The sequence below is a fragment of the Chelonia mydas genome, chromosome 14, assembly GCF_015237465.2.
Source record: "Chelonia mydas isolate rCheMyd1 chromosome 14, rCheMyd1.pri.v2, whole genome shotgun sequence".
In the NCBI taxonomy this organism is placed as follows: domain Eukaryota; kingdom Metazoa; phylum Chordata; order Testudines; family Cheloniidae; genus Chelonia; species Chelonia mydas.
The window spans coordinates 37,436,132-37,454,672 of record NC_051254.2 but is presented as its reverse complement, the minus strand read 5'-3'; the positions used below and the strand labels follow the sequence as shown (position 1 = coordinate 37,454,672).

The 18,541-nt window shown below is 49.8% G+C and overlaps 2 protein-coding genes and 1 long non-coding RNA gene across 3 annotated transcripts in view; 1 reads left to right on the top strand and 2 right to left on the bottom strand.

Moving 5' to 3' along the window:
- LOC102936186 (butyrophilin-like protein 2) overlaps positions 1–18,541 on the top strand; it is a 1,677,894-nt gene that overhangs the window by 280,478 nt on the left and 1,378,875 nt on the right.
- Positions 1–18,541, bottom strand: part of LOC114020220 (butyrophilin subfamily 1 member A1) — a 1,361,724-nt gene that overhangs the window by 188,553 nt on the left and 1,154,630 nt on the right.
- Positions 3,425–5,287, bottom strand: LOC122462876. Its single transcript, XR_006285757.1, has 3 exons — positions 5,118–5,287; positions 3,905–4,413; positions 3,425–3,478 (listed from the first exon to the last, which is right to left on the bottom strand). It is a non-coding gene; the product is annotated as an uncharacterized LOC122462876 (long non-coding RNA).

Below are 18,541 nucleotides of genomic sequence, written 5' to 3'. Positions count from 1 at the left end.
TGGATTCTTTGACCATGGGATGGTGTTCCATGAAGGAGGAGTGCTGGGCAGAGACGGGCTCCATCTTACGAAGAGAGGGAAGAGCATCTTTGCCAGCAGTCTGGCTAACCTAGTGAGGAGGGCTTTAAACTAGGTTCACCGGGGGAAGGAGACCAAAGCCCTGAGGTAAGTGGGAAAGCGGGATACCGGGAGGAAGCACAGGCAGGAATGTCTGTGAGGGGAGGGCTCCTGCCTCATACTGGGAATGAGGGGCGATCAATAGGTTATCTCAAGTGCTTATATACAAATGCACAAAGCCTTGGAAACAAGCAGGGAGAACTGGAGGTCCTGGTGATGTCAAGGAACTATGACGTGATTGGAATAACAGAGACTTGGTGGGATAACTCACATGACTGGAGTACAGTCATGGATGGTTATAAACTGTTCAGGAAGGACAGGCAGGGCAGAAAAGGTGGGGGAGTAGCACTGTATGTAAGGGAGCAGTATGACTGCTCAGAGCTCCGGTACGAAACTGTGGAAAAACCTGAGTGTCTCTGGATTAAGTTTAGAAGTGTGTGCAACAAGAGTGATGTAGTGGTGGGAGTCTGCTATAGACCACCGGACCAGGGGGATGAGGTGGATGAGGCTTTCTTCCGGCAACTCACGGAAGCTACTAGATCGCAGGCCCTGATTCTCATGGGTGACTTTAATTTTCCTGATATCTGCTGGGAGAGCAATACAGCGGTGCATAGACAATCCAGGAAGTTTTTGGAAAGCGTAGGGGACAATTTCCTGGCGCAAGTGCTAGGGGAGCCAACTGGGGGGGCGCTTTTCTTGACCTGCTGCTCACAAACCGGGTAGAATTAGTCGGGGAAGCAAAAGTGGATGGGAATCTGGGAGGCAGTGACCATGAGTTGGTTGAGTTCAGGATCCTGATGCAGGGAAGAAAGGTAAGCAGCAGGATACGGACCCTGGACTTCAGGAAAGCAGACTTCGACTCCCTCAGGGAACAGATGGCCAGGATCACCTGGGGGACTAACATGAAGGGGAAGGGAGTCCAGGAGAGCTGGCTGTATTTCAAGGAATCCCTGTTGAGGTTACAGGGACAAACCATCCCGATGAGTCGAAAGAATAGTAAATATGGCAGGCGACCAGCTTGGCTTAATGGTGAAATCCTAGCGGATCTTAAACATAAAAAAGAAGCTTACAAGAAGTGGAAGGTTGGACATATGACTAGGGAAGAGTATAAAAATATTGCTCGGGCATGTAGGAAAGATATCAGGAGGGCCAAATCGCACCTGGAGCTGCAGCTAGCGAGAGATGTCAAGAGTAACAAGAAGGGTTTCTTCAGGTATGTTGGCAACAAGAAGAAAGCCAAGGAAAGTGTGGGCCCCTTACTGAATGAGGGAGGCAACCTAGTGACAGAGGATGTGGAAAAAGCTAATGTACTCAATGCTTTTTTTGCCTCTGTTTTCACTAACAAGGTCAGCTCCCAGACTGCTGCGCTGGGCATCACAAAATGCGGAAGAGATGGCCAGCCCTCTGTGGAGATAGAGGTGGTTAGGGACTATTTAGAAAAGCTGGACGTGCACAAGTCCATGGGGCCGGACGAGTTGCATCCGAGAGTGCTGAAGGAATTGGCGGCTGTGATTGCAGAGCCCTTGGCCATTATGTTTGAAAACTCGTGACGAACGGGGGAAGTCCCGGATGACTGGAAAAAGGCTAATGTAGTGCCAATCTTTAAAAAAGGGAAGAAGGAGGATCCTGGGAACTACAGGCCAGTCAGCCTCACCTCAGTCCCTGGAAAAATCATGGAGCAGGTCCTCAAAGAATCCATCCTGAAGCACTTACATGAGAGGAAAGTGATCAGGAACAGTCAGCATGGATTCACCAAGGGAAGGTCATGCCTGACTAATCTAATCACCTTTTATGATGAGATTACTGGTTCTGTGGATGAAGGGAAAGCAGTGGATGTATTGTTTCTTGACTTTAGCAAAGCTTTTGACACGGTCTCCCACAGTATTCTTGTCAGCAAGTTAAGGAAGTATGGGCTGGATGAATGCACTATAAGGTGGGTAGAAAGCTGGCTAGATTGTCGGGCTCAACGGGTAGTGATCAATGGCTCCATGTCTAGTTGGCAGCCGGTGTCAAGTGGAGTGCCCCAGGGGTCGGTCCTGGGGCCGGTTTTGTTCAATATCTTCATAAATGATCTGGAGGATGGTGTGGATTGCACTCTCAGCAAATTTGCGGATGATACTAAACTGGGAGGAGTGGTAGATACGCTGGAGGGAAGGGATAGGATACAGAAGGACCTAGACAAATTGGAGGATTGGGCCAAAAGAAATCTGATGAGGTTCAATAAGGATAAGTGCAGGGTCCTGCACTTAGGATGGAAGAATCCAAAGCACCGCGACAGACTAGGGACCGAATGGCTAGGCAGCAGTTCTGCGGAAAAGGACCTAGGGGTGACAGTGGACGAGAAGCTGGATATGAGTCAGCAGTGTGCCCTTGTTGCCAAGAAGGCCAATGGCATTTTGGGATGTATAAGTAGGGGCATAGCGAGCAGATCGAGGGACGTGATCGTTCCCCTCTATTCGACACTGGTGAGGCCTCATCTGGAGTACTGTGTCCAGTTTTGGGCCCCACACTACAAGAAGGATGTGGATAAATTGGAGAGAGTCCAGCGAAGGGCAACAAAAATGATTAGGGGTCTAGAGCACATGACTTATGAGGAGAGGCTGAGGGAGCTGGGATTGTTTAGTCTGCAGAAGAGAAGAATGAGGGGGGATTTGATAGCTGCTTTCAACTACCTGAAAGGGGGTTCCAAAGAGGATGGCTCTAGACTGTTCTCAATGGTAGCAGATGACAGAACAAGGAGTAATGATCTCAAGTTGCAGTGGGGGAGGTTTAGATTGGATATTAGGAAAAACTTTTTCACTAAGAGGGTGGTGAAACACTGGAATGCGTTACCTAGGGAGGTGGTAGAATCTCCTTCCTTAGAGGTTTTTAAGGTCAGGCTTGACAAAGCCCTGGCTGGGATGATTTAACTGGGAATTGGTCCTGCTTCGAGCAGGGGGTTGGACTAGATGACCTTCTGGGGTCCCTTCCAACCCTGATATTCTATGATTCTATGATTCTATGATTGTGGGGACCCGCCTATAGTCCAAATCCCCCACGCCTCCGACACAAGCAGGATCAGGAACTGGGACAGTGCCTGTGGGGGGAGACGACCTCGGCTGTTGTGGGACAAACACCCCCATCTTGGGGGTCCCACATCATGGATGTTAAAGGGCCCCATTAGGGGTGGTGGATCAGGAGGGACAAGACCCTTGGCAGCGGGTGGGGATGCTGGGAAGGGACAGGGCAATCTTGGTTCCAGCCCAGGTGGGGAACATTTGTACCTTATCTCTGCACTGGAGCTGCTCTCGGATGACCTTGAGAGCAGCTTCATCTTTGGCCATGTCCACCCCTTCCTCCTGCTCCGAATTCTGGGGCGTCCCTGCACCAGGGAGGGAAGGACAGGGGCGTGATGGGCAGAGCAGGATTCAAGACCCCCCTTCCCACCTCAGGCACACAGGACAGATCGGGCCCCAAACCTCCCTCTCAGGGATGCCTTCAGCCCCCAACAGCTTCAGAAACCCAGAGCAGAGCCCCCCCTCCACTGGCCAGGACTCCAGGGGAGGTGCCGATTCCCCCAGCCCGGAGCAGCAAGGACCTACATGGCAGCAGCTCTTCATGCCCCCACCCCCAGGTCCCCGTGCGGAAGGGGCAGCTGTGTGACGGCTGCTGCTGTCCGTGGGGTTCGCGTGGCTCAGGCCAGACACCTGGGCTGGGGACCCCCCCCCCATATCACTGGGAGAGCGTCTGGGCCCAGGGTGTTCACATCCCGTCCTCACCCCTCCCGGAGCCCAGCCTGGCTCCTCACCTGGAACAAAGCAGTGGCCTCCATCGGCCTGGCTGCTGCCAGAGGCCCAGGTGCTGCCGCTGTCCCATGCTGAGCTGCCGGTGCTGGGACAGGGACCTTCCACCTCCTGGCCTGCGGGGGCTGGAAGGGCCTCAGAGACCGGGCAGGGCGATGCCTCCTGATGGGAACGAGGGCTGGGCTCCTGGGGCCGCTGCTGCCCACACAACCAGCCCCAGAGCCACCCTGCCCGGCGCCCCTCCTGGGCTGGGTCCTGTCTGCAAAACCGCAGCCTGGGCCAGCTCCACTGGGGCCTGGTCGGGGCCTCTCCCAGCTCGGCGCCTGCGCCGGGAGCCGGGTTCCTTTTCCAGAAGGCCGGGCACTTCCGCCGTCTGGCCTGGACGGGAGCTGCTTCCCCGCCAGCGGGGACGCAGGGCTTGCTCTGCCCCTTGGGAAGGGGGCAGCTGCTTCCCTCAGGCTCTGGGGCCACCTGCAGAGCCTTCCTCCTGAACATCCGCAGGAGCCTGGCCATCCTGGAACCGAGCGGGGAGCAGGGGTGAGTCTGGGCTCAAGGCAGCCTTTCACTCATGGGCCTTTTCTGTCCCTCCTCCTCCCTGCTCCAACCACAGCAGCCCCCTCTGCCCCTACAGGAGTGCAGGGAGTGTCATCTACACACACAAGCAGGAGTTCATTGCATGATCTGCTCCCAACGTTCCCCCTCGTAATCCCTGCTGCTGCAATATCCAGGAAGTCTCATCCTTTTCGAGCAATGGGGTCAGTCCCAAAGACCATCGGTTCCTCTGGACAAGCAGCCCCCTCCTGTCGTCCCAGGCCACTCTCCCGCCCAGGCTAGAGAAGGAACAGAACCCAGGAGTCCGGACTTCTCCTGGGAAACCATTCCCCACGTCAAAGTCACAAAGACCCTAGGCACAGGAAGACCAGGGCCCTCCTCGTTCCCCATTGATTTCCAGACTCAGCAGCTCACAGGGTCTGGCCCAGCTCAGAGACTCTCAGCCTGGGGAACAGTGTCCCACAAGGGAAGGGCTGGGAGCCCCATTGCTGGAACCTTTCCAAACACACTGGAGACGGCTCTGGAGAAGCCCCTGCCTGGCCTAAAAGTGAGGGGCTCTTGGGGGCTGTTTGCAAATGAAATCCCCCTTTGGAGATAGTCTCTCCCCATTTCTGCCTCTCCCCAGACAGACAGGGGAAGCCACCGAGGAACCCGAATGCCACTCACTTGCTCTCAGTGATGGGATGATGGATGGCGGATGTTCAGGGTCAGCAGACGTCCCTCGCCCTCCTCCTCACTCTCCAAGCCCAAGGCAGGCTGGAGAGGGTGGTGACCTCAGGAGTTACCCTGCCCAGCCAGCAGGCAGGGTGATGACACTAGGGCGATCGACTGGCTGTGAAAACAAGAGTCTGTCTGATTGCCAAGGGATCGAGAAACTCAGCCAGCAGCAGGGGGGTGCAGAGCACTGCCCTAGGGCAGAGGTGACAGCGCCTCCAGGATCCGGTACATCCCAGCACTTTACACATCTTCCTGGAGCCTCCCAAACCCACTGGACTGTAGCCATGGGACCCCAACCCTACTGATGGCAAATGGGCCTCAGCTACGAGCACAGGGTCACACTGAGTGTCAGAGCCATGGATGGACCCCTTCACTAACCACTGCCGCACACTCCCTCCCACAGCTGGCAATTGCAACCAGGCCCTAATGTCTGGTCCCCCTGCCTTTGAGAGGGAGTGTCACTCCTGCTTCCATTGCTGCCTATTGATCTGTGGGACTTTGGGCAAGTTGCTCCCCCTCTCTATGGCTCTCTGGGACTCACATTCCTGAATGGGCTTTAAAAAAAACAATGGTTCAAGTTTGGCCCCAACTAGTTCTTGTTTCTCGAGACTAGCCATTTGAGCAAAGTTTAGAATTCTTGACATTCAACACCTGGAAACATCCCTTTCTCCTTCGCAGACGGCCTTAACATCCCTTATCTCACCCAGGCTCCCTGCTGCCTGGACTTAGAGAATTGACCCTATTCCCATTGGACCTACCCAAGGTGTCACACAGCAAAGCGGTGACGGAGCCAGAAAGAGAAGACAACAGTCCTGACTCCTGTTCGAACTAACAGGCAACAACCCCCCGGAGGCAGGGATAAAGCCCAGGAAATCAGGTGTGAACATTTTCATGGAAACCGTTTTCTGTCAGAAAATCCATTCAGACGAAACCACTTTGTTTCTTGAAATCATAAGAAGTAGGATGAAAATTCTTTGCAAAAATAATTGTTTGCAAAACAAGAGCATCTCCTGTTTGTCACAGTGCATTCAACTGTCTCGTCGTACACAAAGGGGAGACACTAGGATCTAGCAAAAAGAAAAAGGAGTACTTTTGGCACCTTAGAGACTAACCAATTTATTTGAGCATAAGTTTTCGTGAGCTCCATCTCACTTCATCGGATGCATCTGTAGCTCTCGACAGCTGTAGCTCACGAAAGCTTATGTTCAAATAAATTGGTTAGTCTCTAAGGTGCCACAAGTACTCCTGTTCTTTTTGCAAATACAGACTAACACGGCTGCTACTCTGAAACCAACTATGATCTAGAAAATTAGATGAGATGCTTCAGTCTGAGCTAAGTAGTTGCTGCTCTTCACAATTTCAAAAGAATAAAATACAAATAAAAGAGAATATTAGGTCACAATCGGATGTGGCTCAGTGTGATAGGACACCTCCTAGTCTGCACTGCTCCAAGTGACACTCTTCAGTGGATCCCCAGCATCCACCCATGGTGAGGTAGGTGGGATAGGATTGTTATTAGTACTTGACAGAAGGAGAAACAAAGGCTGAGAAAGGAGCAGGGACTTGTCTTAGCTGATGCAGCCAGTCAGTAGCAGAGTTGCTCTCAAATGAGCTACAGACCAGCAATTGTTCCTAGTAATTATGCAGCAAGTATTTGAGAAGAATTGGAATGTTCGAGAGGATCATGAACTGCTCCGAGACAATGAATGGAGAGCAGCATCCACATTGGTCAGACATATAACTGGTTGTGACTTATTTGCTTGGTCATAAAAGAGAACAACAAAGACCAGAGTTTCCTCCCTGTCAATAGCCCCCTCCTCAGCCAATCAGGGTTGAGACTTTGAGGGGTGGGAGGCTAAGGGTTCTCATCAAATAGCCCAAAGAATGGCCCTGGTCACCACCGAGGGGATCACTCTCGGAGCCCTATTCCAGTCTCCTCTCTGTGAGGGCCTCCCACAACCCCCCCGGCCCCCGCTCCACACACAGAGCTCCTGGTGGTGGGAGGAGAGCAGAGGAAAAGGACAAAGGAAGCAAGAAGAGAAAGGTAGGAGGGACAGAGGAAAAGGGAAAACAAAAAGGAGAAACCCCAATGTCCCCAGTGATTCTAAGGGACAAAGTCCTAGGTCGGAAATAAAATACTGCCCCCACAATCTAATGTTTTCCTTTCCTAAAAATCAGCCGGCACCTGATGGATCAGACTGAACAGGTTCCAAACCTCTCCGAGGCTCTTACCTTCTATACAGGGACGTCTGTTTTCGAGCAAAACCACTACAAGAAAAGGAGAAAACTCCAAAGAGGGTCCTCCTTGCGCTCACGAATGTGAAAGTGAATGCTCTCTCAGTCCTCCAGGAGAGACCTCGAGAAGGAGACGTGCTGAAGCAAAGCCACAGGGATCTCCGAGCTTGCCCCTGTCCTGCACCCCTGTCCTGCCTGGCTGATGTCAAGATCTCTCTGTGAGATCATCGCCTCCTCACCACCTTTGTCCAATAGGCTGAGGTCCTGCCAAAGGCCCTTGTGATGTCACTGCCACACCCACCCCTCCCCTGCAGTGCTGATGTCCTGCCCCTGTCCAGCCACACTGGATGTTTCAGCTGCTTCCCCTGGATCACCCCACTCAATGACTCTTCCTTGTGGGGATGACACCGACCACACAGTAGAACACAGAGGTTCTTCCCCAGGCCGCAATTAGGTTTTCACAAGTTAGTTGACTTTATGGCCAGAAGCAACCGTTAGAGCATTTAATCTGATCCCCTGCGTATCCTAAGGCCTCCTGTATATCAGAAGAGCTGGGCTTTTCTTTTACTCAAATGTTTTCCAGAAAGGCATCTAGTCTTTATTCGAAGAGATCAAGAGATGGAGAATCCATCATTTCTCTTGGTAGTTTGTGCCAATGACGAATCGCCCTCTTACAAATCCGGGTCTTATTGTCATTATACTTGTTCTGATTTCTGCTTCCATCCATGGGGTCTTGTCATGCCTTTCTCTGCTACATAAAAGAGCCCTTTTATACTCAACATTTTCTCTCCATGAAGTCAAGCAACTCACCTTCTCATTCTTCTCTTGTATATACTAAACAGATTGAGCTTTTTCAGTGTCTCATTAGAAGGCATCATCCCCATCACTCAATTACGAATCTTTTCTGTACCCTCTCCAATTGTTTTAACATAATATTCAAAATGTGGACACAAGAACTGGATTCAACATTCCAGCATCAGTCTCACCAATGCTCTTTCACTTCCCTTTCCATTCTCACTACTCTATCCATCCAAGAATGGCTTTAACCTTTTTTAACACAGTTTCACATTGACAGACCATGGAGAGCAGCTCGTCCACTATGGCCCCGAAATCCTTTTCAGGGTCGCTGCTTTCCAGCGGATTGTCCCCCATTCTGTAGGGTGCCACCTGACTCCTTTGTTACTGGAGCTATGGGGTTGCATTTGGCTTTATTAAAACCTAATTATTTAGTAAGTATTTTAGAAGAACTGGCTGATTAGAGAGAGAATCATGAATTACTCCAAGACAGTGAATGGAGAAAAGCGGCAAGAGCAATCAAATACATGTTTTGTTATGGCTTATTTCCTTGGTCTTAAAAGAGAGTAACGAGGACCTGAGTCTCCTCCCTCACAATAGCCCCAAGCTCCCCCAATCAGCACTGAGACTCTGAGAAGCAGAAAGCTGAGAGTCCTCACCAGATGTCCCAGGCCACCACCGGCGGGAGTCACTCTTAGAGCACCATTCTAGCCACATGTCTTTGGGAGGGCCTCCCGCAATGAGGGTTGGAGAGCAACCCCCCATCCCCAACTCCAGACTCACAGACAGGTCCTGGTGGTGAAAGGAAAGCAGGGGAAAAGGACAAAGATGCAAGAGAAGACGAGAAAGGAGGGAGAGACAGGAAAAGGGAAAACAAAAAGGAGAAACCCCAATGTCCCCAGTAATTCTAAGGGACAAAGTCCTAGGTCGGAAATAAAATGCTGCCCCCACAATCTAGTGTTTTCCTTTCCTAAAAATCAGCTGGCACCTGATGGATCAGACTGGTCAGGTTCCAAACCTCTCCGAGGCTCTTACCTTCTATACAGGGACGTCTGTTTTTGAGCAAAACCACTACAAGAAAAGGAGAAAACTCCGAAGAGGGTCCTCCTTGCGCTCACGAATGTGAAAGTGAATGCTCTCTCAGTCCTCCAGGAGAGACCTCGAGAAGGAGACGTGCTGAAGCAAAGCCACAGGGATCTCCGAGCTTGCCCCTGTCCTGCACCCCTGTCCTGCCTGGCTGATGTCAAGATCTCTCTGTGAGATCATCGCCTCCCCGCCACCTTTGTCCAATAAGCTGAGGTCCTGCCAAAGGCCCTTGTGATGTTACTGCCACACCCACCCCTCCCTTGCAGTGCTGATGTCCTGCCCCTGTCCAGCCACATTGGATGTTTCAGCCGCTTCCCCTGGATCACCCCACGCAATGAGCGTTCATTGTGGGCTCAAGTCGAACAAAGTAAAACATCAGAGGCTTCTCCCCGTGCTATGCTCAGTTTTTCATAAATTAGCAGACTTTATGGACAGAAGAGACAATTAGAGCATGTCATCTGACCCCCTGCATATCACATGCTTTCTGTAGAGCATAGGAGCTAGTTTTTGACTACACACGTTCCAGAAAGGCATCTAGTCTTCATTAGAAGACATCAAGAGGTGGGGAATTCCCACCACTTCCCTTTCTAGTTTGTTCCTTTGGTGATTCATCCTCACGGTTGAATATGTGTGCCCTCTTTCTAATATGAATTGGTCTCTTTTGAGTTTCCAGCCACTGGGTCTTGTTATTCTTTTCTCTGCTAGATTAATGAGCCCTTTCATACCCGATATTTTCTCTCCATGAAGTCACTTCAACACTTCAATGATGTCAACTCCCGATCTTTTTTATCATCTAAACAGGCTGAGCTCTTTCAATAGCTCACGAGCAGGCATTTTTCTCCAGCCCTCAAAACGTTTCACTGCTTTTTGCTGCCCCATCTCCAATATTTCCCAATCTTTTTTCAAAGGTGGACGCCAAAACTGGATGCAGGATTCCATGATCAGTCTTCCTCATGGTGTGTCACCCATAACTATTTCACATTTGGGGACAATGTATACCTTCAAACCAGCGGCACTGCTTTGGGTACCCGCATGGCCTCACAGTATGCCCACATTTTTATGGCTGACTTAGAATAACGCTTCCTCAGCTCTCGTCCCCTAATGCCCCTACTCTACTTGTGCTACATTGATGACACCTTCATCATCTGGACCCATGGAAAAGAAGCCCTTGAGGAATTCCACCATGATTTCAACAATTTCCATCCCACCATCATCCTCAGCCTGGACCAGTCCACACAAGAGATCCACTTCCTGGACACTACGGTGCTAATAAGCGATGGTCACATAAACACCACCCTATACTGGAAACCTACTGACCGCTATACTTACCTACATGCCTCCAGCTTCCATCCAGGACACACCACACGATCCATTGTCTACAGCCAAACTCTACGATACAACCGCATTTGCTCCAACCCCTCAGGCAGAGACAAATATCTACAAGATCTCTACCAAGCATTCTTACAACCACAATACACACCTGCTGAAGTGAAGAAACAGATTGACAGAGCCAGAAGAGTACCCAGAAGTTACCTACTACAGGACAGGCCCAACAAAGAAAATAACAGAACGCCACTAGCCATCACCTTCAGCCCCCAACTAAAACCTCTCCAACGCATCATCAAGGATCTACAACCTATCCTGAAGGACGACCCATCACTCTCACAGATCTTGGGAGACAGGTCAGTCCTTGCGTACAGACAGCCCACCCAACCTGAAGCAAATACTCACCAGCAACCACACACCACACAACAGAACCACTAACCCAGGATCCTATCCTTGCAACAAAGCCCGTTGCCAACTGTGTCCACATATCTATTCAGGGGACACCATCATAGGGCCTAATCACATCAGCCACACTATCAGAGGCTCGTTCACCTGCACGTCTACCAATGTGATATATGCCATCATGTGCAAGCAATGCCCCTCTGCCATGTACATTGGCCAAACTGGACAGTCTCTACGTAAAAGAATAAATGGACACAAATCAGACGTCAAGTATTATAACATTCAAAAACCAGTCGGAGAACACTTCAATCTCTCTGGTCACTCGAACTCAGACCTAAAAGTGGCAATTCTTCAACAACAATAAACTTCAAAAACAGACTCCAAGGAGAGACTGCTGAATTGGAATTAATTTGCAAACTGGATACAATTAATTTAGGCTTGAATAGAGACTGGGAGTGGATGTGTCATTACACAAAGTAAAACTATTTCCCCTTGTTTATTTCCCCCCTACTGTTCTTGTCAACTGCTGGAAATGGCCCACCTTGATTATCACTACAAAAGGTTTTCTTCCCCCCCCACCCCCCGCCCCCTTCCCCCCCCACCCCCCTGCTCTCCTGCTGGTAATAGCTCACCTTTCCTGATCACTCTTGTTACAGTCTGTATGGTAACACCCATTTTTTCATGTTCTCTATGTATATAAAATCTCCACACTGTATTTTCCACTGCATGCATCCGATGAAGTGAGCTGTAGCTCATGAAAGCTTACGCTCAAATAAATTTGTTAGTCTCTAAGGTGCCACAAGTCCTCCTTTTCTTTTTGCAGATACAGACTAACACGGCTGCTACTCTGAAACAGTGTTAGTCTTGCAGATACAGACTAACACGGCTGCTACTCTTCCATGCCTCCACCCACTTTAACCCAAAACAAACTCAGGTTTTGGGTCAAAGGGGGTAGAGGCATGGAAGAGAGTATATAGTGAACAAAAGATTGATTTTAAAAGTGTCAGAACAATATTGTGAAAACAGGAAATTCCTATAGTCTTGACAATCTTTCACGAAAAACCCTTGCGTTCCAAAAATAGTCACTTTTCTACAGACAATCCTTCCTTTGGAAAAGATTTTCAACCGTGTCTAGAAATCGCTCCCAGGTCAGTGTCTCTCTGAGCGTGGGGTGCATTCATTTGCCCTCCCCTTCCCCTGGGGATGTGTATGAAGCACTAGTTAGAGGGGTACAGAAGAGGTATAAATAAAGATGATTCGGTCTTGACGAATACACATGTGGAGGGTGTGGGGGGAGAGAGACATGACTGATTGTATTGTCCTGAAGCAGTGCACAGCTTCCAAAGATTTGGTGAATGCTTCTCTGGGGGTCTGATTCTGCAAACCAACTTCCAGGAGCATCCGATGTGCATCTGACAAGGCCCTGCTCCCTCCTCATGTCCAAGCCACCTGGCCAGTGGCTTGGCATGAGCAACTCTAAGGCTGAACTGCCATTTTCCTACCCCTGCCTCTATGTGCATTGTGAGCAGCTGCACTGCAGCACATCCAAGTGGCTGAAGAACAATCAACAGGCTTCACTCTTCTTCACTCTCTGGTCACGCGATGACAGACATGAAAGTTGCGATATTACAACAGAAAAACTTCAGAAACAGACTCCAACGAGAGACTGCTGAATTGGAATTCATTTGCAAATTGAATACAATTAACTTAGGCTTGAATAGAGACTGGAAGTGGTTGAGTCATTATACCAGGTAACCTATTTCCCCTTGTTTATTCCTCCCCCCTGGTTCCTCAGACATTCTTGTTAAACCCTGGATTTGTGCTGGAAATGGCCCACCTTGATTATCATACACAGTGTAAGGAGAGTGATCACTTTAGATAAGCTATTACCAGCAGGAGAGTGGGGTGGGGGGAGAGAAAACCTTTTGAAGTGATAAACACCCATTTTTTCATGATCTGTGTGTATAAAAACATCCTCACTGTATTTTCCACTTTATGCATCCGATGAAGTGAGCTGTAGCTCACGAAAGCTTACGCTCAAATAAATTGGTTAGTCTCTAAGGTGCCACAAGTCCTCCCTTTCTTTTTGCGAATACAGACGAACACGGCTGCTACTCTGAAACCTGACTACACAGAGTGCTGTCAGTTGCACAAAGATAAAATGGAGAAACATTGTGTGTGTTTAACCTCTTTCAATCAGTGGGCTCTTAAATGTTGCAAATAATTTCTAGCTCAACCAGAAGTTCGGGGCTTGAGGTAGGAGTCTCCCAGGCATTGTCTTCACTGCAAAAGTGTGTTTACACGGAGATAGCTAACTTGATGTAAAATCCGAGTGGAGACAAGGCACAGGTGGCTTTAACCTCTGTGTCACTTGTCCAGGTAAACTCCAGGCTGAGCGTACGGCATTCCTGGACTAGCTACACCAAGGTAAAAGACACCTCTCCCTCACCTCTACTCGTACTTTACATTGAGTTCGCCAGCTGAGTGTAAACACATACTTTTTGAGCTTGGAGGTTGATTTTTTTTGTTTGTTTTGCTGCTTTTTGGTGGTGGTGGGGGGAGGGCACTGAAGCCATAATAGTGACATTCTCTAGCCTGTGTTATTTGTATTACTGTAGCACATAGGAGCCCCAGTCATGGATCAGGACCCGATTGTGCTAGGTGCTGTACAAAACAGTACAAAAGACAGTCCCTGCCCCAAAGAGTTGACAATCTAAGAATAAGACAAGAGACGGATGGAGACAGACAGACAGGGGAGTGCAAGGAAATAATGAGACTGTATTGGTCGGTATGATAGGCAGTGGTCTCAGCACCCCAGGAGACAGGCTGTTGAATTTTTGGTAGACACCAGGGCAAAGAAGAGCTTTGATTTGGGAATTGGAGATGGATAATGCGGTAGGTTTGCGAATGTTTAAGGGGCTCTCCTCCCCAGCATGTAGGGCATGTGGCAGAAAGCATGAAGGTGGTTGTCTGAAAATTTAACAAGTGGGTGTAGCTGGCAGCATGGACCGATTGGAGGTGGGAGTCAACACCTTGGTACGGTGAATGAGAGATTTCCGGTTGGGAGAGGACCGTACGTGAAGGGCCTTGAAAGCGAAGACAAGCAGCTTCTGTTTGATGCAATAGAGAAGGGGGAGCCGGGTTAAATGGAGGCAGGGCTGAGGGTGGGGCGCACGTGGATCGGCCGCTGTTGTGATGACATCGGGCACTGGCGTCTCAGCTGTTCTCTTAGGTCGCGCTGTGGCTGTGAACTCACCCGGCGGGATCCGGCTGCGAACCCGCCTGGCTGGTGCGCGGGACCTCAGCTCCTTCCCCCCGGCTGCGGCGCCGGGCGCTCTTCCCGCGGGGCGAGACGCTCCCAGTCCCAGGGGTCCCTGCCCGGGCCACCCGGGGAGCGGGTGGGTGGGAGGGAGGGTGCTGCTCGCTGCTCCGCGGTGGCTCGCTTGCTGCGCGGCAGGGTTTGCGGGCTGGTTACAGCCACAGGTGGGCTGGGGCGAGGGGGCACCGCGGGCCCGAATGGGAGCCGGGGCTCGGGCGGGGGCTGGGGACCGCATGGGGAGGGCAGCGCGGTGGCGGGGGCCGGTTCTTGGCCGAAGGGCGGGGATTCTGGGCCAAAGGGGGGCGATTCGGGGGGCGGGCCCCGGGCCGAAGGGCGGGGGAGGGTTCACATGTGGCACCAGGAAAGGGATGAACAAAATACCTGAAAGGAGGATAGGTGTGTTACTGCCTCAGTTTCCATAGATACAGGTTTTTTAGGTCTACTTCTGAGTCCTCAGCTTGCCTAATCCCTATGGTATATCACAGCCCCAGTGCATGAAATGCAGCCACCTCTGGGTTGGGGCAGCTGGCAATAGCCGTGCAGCAAGGTTGCCCAGGGATTGCTTGCCAAGTACTGAAATATAACTGCCTCTGGGGTTGGGTGCAGCAGCTGGTTGACAGCCATATAGTAACAATGCGCAGCGATCGCTCGTCCAGTGCTGAAATGCAGCCATCTCTGGGGTGGGACTCATCAAATGTTTAAATGTATATCAATGTTTTTGCAAAAAATTTTAGTTGTGTTTTTTCACTTAGAACAAACTCAGGTTTTGGGTTAAAGGGGGTGGAGGCATGGAAGAGAGTGATTTTAAAAGTGTCAGAACAATATTGTGAAACCAGGAAATTCCTACAGTCTTGACAATCTTTCCTGAAAAACCCTTGCATTCCAAAAATAGTCACTTTTCTACAGACAATCCTTCCTTTGGAAAAGATTTTCAACCGTGTCTAGAAATCACTCCCAGGTCAGTGTCTCTCTGAGTGTGGGGTGCACTCATTTGCCCTCCCCTTCCCCTGGGGATGTGTATGAAGCACTAGTTAGAGGGGTACAGAAGAGGTATAAATAAAGATGATTAGGTCTTGACGAATACACATGTGGAGGTTGTGGGGGGAGAGAGACATGACTGATTGTATTGTCCTGAAGCAGTGGACAGCTTCCAAAGATTTGATGAATGCTTCTCTGGGGGAAGCAGTGAAACTGACTACACAGAGTGCTGTCAAAAGAAAAGGAGGGCTTGTGGCACCTTAGAGACTAACCAATTTATTTGAGCAGAAGATTTCGTGAGCTACAGCTCACTTCATCGGATGCATTCAGTGGAAAATACAGTGGGGAGATTTCTATAAACACAGAACATGAAACAATGGGTGTTCCCATACACACTGTAAGGAGAGTGATCACTTAAGATGAGCTATTACCAGAAAAAAAGAGGGGGGGGGGGAGAAAACCTTTTGTAGTGATAATCAAGGTGAGCCATTTTCAGCAATTAACAAGAACATCTGAGGAACAGTGGGCAGGGCTGGGGGCGGGGAATAAACATGGGGAAATAGTTTCACTTTGTGTAATGACCCATCCACTTCCAGTCTCTATTCAAGCTTAAGTTAATTGTATCCAGTTTGCAAAATAATTCAAATTCAGCAGTCTCTCCTTGGAGTCTGTTTCTGAAGTTGTTTGTTGTTGAAGAATTGCCACTTTTAGGTCTGAGTTCGAGTGACCAGAGAGATTGAAGTGTTCTCCGACTGGTTTTTGAATGTTATAATTCTTGACGTCTGATTTGTGTCCATTTATTCTTTTAGTAGAGACTGTCCAGTTTGGCCAATGTACATGGCAGAGGGGCACTGCTTGCACATGATGGTAGATGTGCAGGTGAACGAGCCTCTGATAGTGTGGCTGATGTGATTAGGCCCTATGATGGTGTCCCCTGAATAGATATGTGGACACAGTTGGCAACAGGCTTTGTTGCAAGGATAGGTTCCTGGGTTAGTGGTTCTGTTGTGTGGTGTGTGGTTGCTGGTGAGTATTTGCTTCAGGTTGGGGGGCTGTCTGTACGCAAGGACTGGCCTGTCTCCCAAGATCTGTGAGAGTGATGGGGCGTCCTTCAGGATAGGTTGTAGATCCTTGATGATGCGTTGGAGAGGTTTTAGTTGGGGGCTGAAGGTGATGGCTAGTGGCGTTCTGTTATTTTCTTTGTTGGGCCTGTCCTGTAGTAGGTAACTTCTGGGTACTCTTCTGGCTCTGTCAATCTGTTTCTTCACTTCAGCAGGTGGGTATTGTAGTTGTAAGAATGCTTGATAGAGATCTTGTAGGTGTTTGTCTCTGTCTGAGGGGTTGGAGCAAATGCGGTTGTATTGTAGAGCTTGGCTGTAGACAGTGGATCGTGTGGTGTGATCTGGGTGAAAGTTGGAGGCATGTAGGTAAGTATAGCAGTCAGTAGGGTTGTGTTTATGTGACCATCTCTTATTAGCACCATAGTGTCCAGGAAGTGGATCTCTTGTGTGGACTGGTCCAGGCTGAGGTTGATGGTGGGATGGAAATTGTTGAAATCATGGTGGAATTCCTCAAGGGCTTCTTTTCCATGGGTCCAGATGATGAAGATGTCATCAATGTAGCACAAGTAGAGTAGGGGCATTAGGGGACGAGAGCTGAGGAAGCGTTGTTCTAAGTCAGCCATAAAAATGTTGGCATACTGTGGTGCCATGAGGGTACCCATAGCAATCCCGCTGACTTGAAGGTATAAATTGTCCCCAAATCTGAAATAGTTATGGGTGAGGACAAAGTCACGAACTTCAGCCACCAGGTTTGCCATGATAGTATCGGGGATGCTATTCCTGAGGGCTTGTAGTCCATCTATGTGTGGAATGTTGGTGTAGAGGGCTTCTACATCCATCGTGGCTAGGATGGTGTTTTCTGGAAGATTACCGAAGGATTGTAGTTTCCTCAGGAAGTCAGTAGTGTCTCAAAGATAGCTGGGAGTGTTGGTAGCATAGGGCCTGAGGAGAGAGTCTACATAGCCAGACAATCCTGCTCTCAGGGTGCCAATGCCTGAGATGATGGGGCGTCCAGGATTCCCAGGATTATGGATTTTGGGTAGCAGATAGAATACCCCTGATCGGGGCTCTAGGGGTGTGTCACTGTAGATTTGTTCCTGTGATTCTTTAGGGAGTTTCTTGAGCAGATGGTGTAGTTTCTTTTGGTAACCCTCAGTGGGGTCAGTGGGTAATGGCCTGTAGAATGTGGTGTCAGAGAGTTGTCTAGCAGCCTCTCGTTCATATTCTGACCTATTCATGATGATGACAGCACCTCCTTTGTCAGCCTTTTTGATTATGTCAGAGTTGTTTCTGAGGCTGTGGTTGGCATTGTGTTCGGCACGGCTGAGGTTATGGGGCAAGTGATGCTGCTTTTCCACAATTTCAGCCCATGCACGTCAGCGGAAGCACTCTACGTAGAAGTCCAATCTGTTGTTTCCACCTTCAGGAGGAGTCCACGCAGAATCTTTTTGTAGTGTTGGTAGGAAGCTTTCTATGGGTTAGTGTGTAGTTAGAATTCCCTGGGAATGGTGGGTAGACCTAGACATTAACTAGGGTGTCTTGATAACTTTTCCCCTTAATTTTGAAATGCAACTTTTCTCCCTTGTTCTCACTGGACTGAGTCTATTTTCTTGGAAAAAAATAATGTGGCCAGACGCCGCTGCCCCATTCTGGGAGTATGAGATGCCTATCTCCCACCTAAGCCCACAAGTGAGTCATGGACCAGGGAAGATTGGCATTCAGCTGCCGATCTTGCATGTGGGGCCTGATCCTCCCAGCATGGCTACCAGATTGGGTCCCATTCAAACAGCTGTCCAATGGAAGAGGTAGTGGAGCCCACCTTATAACTTCAAGCCCAGTGGTTAAAGCCCTGAGCTGGAATATGGGGAACCCAAGTTCAGTCCCACCTCCCTACCAGGAAGTATTTGAACTGTGTGTCTCCCACCAGTCAGATGGGCGTGTTAATCACTGTGACGGGGTCCCCAGACTATGGGACTGCTGAGCCCTCTGTCCCACCAACCTGAGCTTCCCCTCACACTGTGATGCTGATGAGAAGCTACTAACCTCTGGCAGGTGCTGCCCTTACTCTGCCATCCACCGGCAGGGACTCACCCAACCGAGTTACATGAATGCTTTTGCGAGCAACTCATGAACCAACAATAGAGAGGCTCCAGCTGATTCCCCCAGCTCCT